The sequence below is a fragment of the Callithrix jacchus genome, chromosome 20 (assembly GCF_049354715.1).
Source record: "Callithrix jacchus isolate 240 chromosome 20, calJac240_pri, whole genome shotgun sequence".
NCBI lineage: Eukaryota > Metazoa > Chordata > Mammalia > Primates > Cebidae > Callithrix > Callithrix jacchus.
In genome coordinates, this window is record NC_133521.1 from 44,913,264 (window position 1) to 44,918,209 (window position 4,946).

Here is a 4,946-nt window from a genome sequence, read left to right on the forward strand (position 1 = left end):
ATGGGGACCAAATTTTATCATGAGGCTTGAGGGGACAAACATCTAAACTATGGCAACGACTGATCTTTGACAAAGGTATCGAGGTGAGTCAGTACAGAAAATACAGCCCTCACAACAATTAGACTTTCATATGCAAACAAATCCAATTCAAGGCTGGGCACAGTGGCTCATGCCCGTAATCCCAGCACTTTAGGAGGGCAAGGTAGGCGGATCACCTGAGATTAAGAGTTCAAACCCAGCCTGGCCAACATGGTGAAACCGCATCTCTACTAAAAGTACAAAAAATTAGCTAGGCATGGTGGCGTGTGTCTGCAGTCCCAGTTACTGGGGAGGCTGAGGCAGGCGAATGGCTTGAACCTAGGAGGTGGAGGTTGCAGTGAGCCAAGATCATGTCCCTGCACTCCAGCCTAGGCTAAAGCACAAAACTCCCATCTCAAAAAAAAAAAAAAATTCAATCCACACCTCATACCATATATAAAAATTAACTCAAAATGGATCACAGGCAAAAACACAAAATTATAAAACTTCCAAAAGAAAACGTAGGAGAAACGTTTTTTGACCTCAGGTTTGGCAAAGGTCTCTTAGCTACAACACTTAAAGCATGATCCACTGCCATGCTGGGGATGGGCACACCTAGGGAAGATGTGAACTTCATCAAAAGGTAAAACTCTCTCCGAAAGATACTGACAAGATAATAAAGAGAAAAGCCAGGTCAGGCGTGGCGGCTCGCACCTTAACCCCAGCACACTGGGAGGCCGACACAGGTGGGTCACTTGAGCCCAGGAGTTTAAGACTAGCCTGGGCAACATAGACACCCCATCTCCATAAAAAAATAAACCAATTTAGCCTCCTATGGCAGTGCACATCTGTGGTCCCAGCTACTTGGGAGGCTGAGGTAGAGGGATTGCTTGAGCTGGGGAGTTCAAGTTTGTCGTGAGCCGTGATTATACACTCCAGTCTGGGCAACAGAGTGAGACCTGGTCTCAAAAAGAAAGGCAAGCTAAAGACATGGAAAGATATTTACAAATTGAAGCTCTGATCAAGAACTTGTATCTAGAATTTGTATCTAGAATACACAAAGAACAATTAAAACTCTGTAATTTTAAAAAGCAATTCTTTTAGAAGGGCAAAACAATTAAACGGATGCTTCATCAAGTAAAACATGCAGACAGCAAAAGCACATGAAGAGATCCTTGACATCCCCAATTATCATAGGTACATAAATGAAAACTACCATGAGATAGATACCTAGTAAGATGGCTCAAATTAAAAAAGATCAGCTACACCAAGTGTTGGTGACGATGTGGAGGATCTGGAAGTGTAGACACTCCAGGTAGAATGTAAAAGGGTGGAAAACAGTCAACAGGTTTGTTTGTTTTTCTAAGTTAAACATACACCTACCATATGATTCAGGAATTCCACTCCCTGGTATTTACCCAAGAAGAATGCATATATTCATACAAAGCCTTGTACACCAATGTTCATAGCAGCTCTGTGTGTAACAGGTAAATAGAAACAACCCAGGTGTCCTTCTGGGCGAATGAATGAACTGTGCTCTATGCACAGAATGCAGCATTACTCAATAATATAAAGAATGACTACTGATGCCCATGATCACACAGAAAAATCTCAACATAATTATGCTAAGTGAAAGAAGCCAGAAAAAAAGGTACATAGTCTATCACTCCACTTACATAAAATTCTCAGAAATGCAAACTAATCTACCGTGACAGAAAGCAGGTCAGTCGTTTGGGGACGTCAGGGTATGGTCTGTTAGGTAAGGTTACAAAGGAGCCCAAGGACGTGGCTAAGGGTTGTGTATATGTTCATTATCTTGATGGTGGCGGTGGGTTCAGGGGGGAATACCTATGTCAGAACTTACCACACTGTACGTTTGACATACATGCAGTTTATCACACGCCAGTCAAACCTCCAGGAGTGCAGTTTGTAGAAAAATCTGTTCAAAAATCACAGATCCTTTTGTAGTTCACAAACACGATAACTGGGTGCTCATGCACATGTGTAAGGTGTGCCTCCCTCAGACATTGCTACAATGTCAGCACATTACCCGTCTGACACGAAAATAAATAATCACAAACTGTCTCCCTGAAATCTTAAAATGTCATATAATACTTCTAATTCTGAAGGGTGTCTGGTCCCCTGACATTTACCCTAGACCCTAGGTGAATACCTCCTGGTTCAAGTCCCCTACCTGCTTTCGGGGTCTCAGGGACAGAGGAACCCAGTAAGGCAGTGCTGCTTCTGCCCTGGGTACAGGTAGGCAGCCCCCGAATCTGGTCTGGCACTCACAGCAGATGGGGTCTTGGAGAATGGCCCAGGGAGCAGCGTGTATTTGAGTAAGATCCAGAGGAGACTGAAGTGAACTTGAGGCTGCATTTGCAGGAAAGACAGGAGGCTCTCAGGCACAGTAGACCCCAGCTCAGGAAGACGGTGTCCGGGGACAGGGTCCCAGCTCCTACTGCAGCTTGAAAAGAGGCAGGCTGCCGTGGCTCGCTCTGAGGCCTCCAAGATCATTTGGAGGGGGATCCGCCAAAGCCTGCAAACCAGGTGTGCTGGGATTCTCAGCTGCTTACTGCCATGCTACTATGAGAAAGTGTCGTGGTCCTCCTCTGAAAAGTGGGACGTACAACCAGCTCTAGAGCTTATGGACACATGAGGGCTGCCTTTGTTACCATCTGTCTCACTCTGGTCTACAAGAGCTTTCACATCCATCCCCTGGGAGCTTCTAACACACTTAGGCAGGAAGGAGAGGGGCTGCCATCACCTCCAGGAGCAGATGGAGAAGCTGATGCCCATAGCAGGTACATTAGGTGGCCCGCTGGTTCTCCCAAGGCTCCTGAACTCAGCGTGGTGCTGTGAGGGCCTGGGAGTTGAAGGGGACTCTTTTCTGGAGGCCCGGGGATGGCTCCTGCAACCATACTTTTGTGTTTGGAGTATCCTCTCATGGGATGCAGCTTCTGGACCCACATTCTCTGCTCTCCTCACCCCACAGGGGCATGTTGGGGCCAGGGCCAAGTGGCTGAGCATTTGCTTTCCTTACCGAATGACCTGGGAGGCACACTTCTTTCTTGTAGGTTTGAAATGTGCTATTCCTAGAAAAGAGAGGAAAGCTTAGAAGTTTCAGGGTTTATGTAAACTGGGGGGGCAGGGATGCTAGGGCACAGGCCCACACCTGCCTTCTCAGAACTGACTCTCAACAATAAAGCCCAGGGGTGGCGGGGCAGGGGGGCATCTTGTGAGCCCAAGAAGAGTGAGAGGGTGGCACTAGAAGCAGGTATGTGCTCACTCATGTGTCAATGTCTAGGGCTTCCTGGGGGCTGGCTGTGGTGGAATCCTGCATTCCCAAGCCAACCAGCTTCAAGCTGACTAAGCGAAACATGTGCTTGGAGCATCAGGAAAGACGGGTGCGTTCCAGCCTGGTGAGAACTTCACAGGGCAGGGAGCTGCCAATCCATCACCTATGATGGTTTGTCAGACACCCCAACTTACTGAAATACTGAAGGTAAACATGGTCAAACCGTCCATTAAACAACCTCCTTCCACTATAGAAACCCAGGTGCCTTGCCTCTGGGACGACAAAGCATTCGGGGTTATGCAGCCCGTTACTCTTCCCTGTTCCACCCCGCAACGAACTGCTTGAATGTGGGGTATAGAGCATCTCCAGCGACCGCAAAGCCCCGTTTCCCTAACAGTGACGGGTCAAAGTGCTTTGCAGTGTGGAAACTATAAGAGCCATACAAATGTGCTTCACTGTCATCGCAACCATTATTATTATTGTTATATTTTGTTAGAGTAATAGATTCAAGCATCGACTCTCCCAGCTGATGCCTGAAAACACAGAGGATGGGGGCATTGCCCTGCACAGCATCCGAGGCCCCTTCTGGTCACCACAGCACTGCTGTATTCCTGGGGGGACCCACACCCATCTCAGTCCTGTAGTTCAGGTGGGCCCAATTCACCACAACCCTGGGGAAAAAGAATCTTCTTTTTGTTGAGGATGATGATCTGATAACATGTAAACCTCAGGAGGTCCTGGCGATCGTCTTGCCTTCACAAGGGAAGCCAGTAAAAAGGAGAGCAGCTGAAAGATGGAGAGCAAGTTTCCAGGACCACGGTCAGTGTGCACCCGGATACATCCACGCCCGAAGGCCCACTCCTGGCCTTTTCAGCTACCTAAAACGATCAGGCCGGGCGTGGTGGCTCACGCCTGTAATCCTAGCACTTTGGGAGGCCGAGGTGGGTGGATCACCTGAGGCCAGGAGTTCAAAACCAGCCTGGCCGTCACGGTGAAACCCCATCTTAAAAAAAAAAAAAAAAAAAGAAAAAGAAAGAAACGATCAGTTGCGTTTTTGTCCTTGTGCCAATGTCAGTGAGGTTTCTGTGGGTCCCGGTCAGGAGCTCTGCCTAGGCACAGGTCATGGAGCAATGCCCGTCCTGGCACTCACGGGCGCGGTGTTGGGTGCCCGCGGGAAGGATTCAGGACGTACTTGCCTGGCATCCTGCGCGCTGGGTCTGAGTGCCAGCCTGCAGAGCCCCACGCGCCCCGGGCTCGGATCCCAGGCAGCAGCGCCCGAGGCTGCTCCAGTGCCCTTAGGATGATGGTGACAACGCCGCGGGGGCGGTGGGGACCGGCTCGCACACGTATGGCTTCTTATGGCTGACGCGCCCTTTCACACACATATTCCTCAGGCCCGGCCGCCCCGGCTCCTGCCTCTCACTTCAGCCCCAGTGCGAGCCCAACCGCAACCCCAACCTTAACCCACTGGAACAGCCTGACAACCCCCGCGCGCGCGCGCGTGCCCATCCCGCTGACTGGCCCGCCCCCAGCCAATCAAAAGCGGCCTTCTAGCTTTGTGAATTTAGCTGACGGCTGATTGGTCCCTGGCGCAGGGACGCGAGGTTAGAGAGTTAGAGCGCGGCTGCGT

The 4,946-nt window shown here is 49.7% G+C and overlaps 1 non-coding gene across 1 annotated transcript; it reads left to right on the top strand.

Annotated features, from left to right (window-relative positions):
- The first annotated feature begins 1,974 nt into the window (after positions 1-1,974).
- Positions 1,975-2,078, top strand: LOC118149811 (small nucleolar RNA U13). The gene has a single exon (XR_004737526.1). It is a non-coding gene; the product is annotated as a small nucleolar RNA U13 (small nucleolar RNA).
- Positions 2,079-4,946: the final 2,868 nt, after the last annotated feature.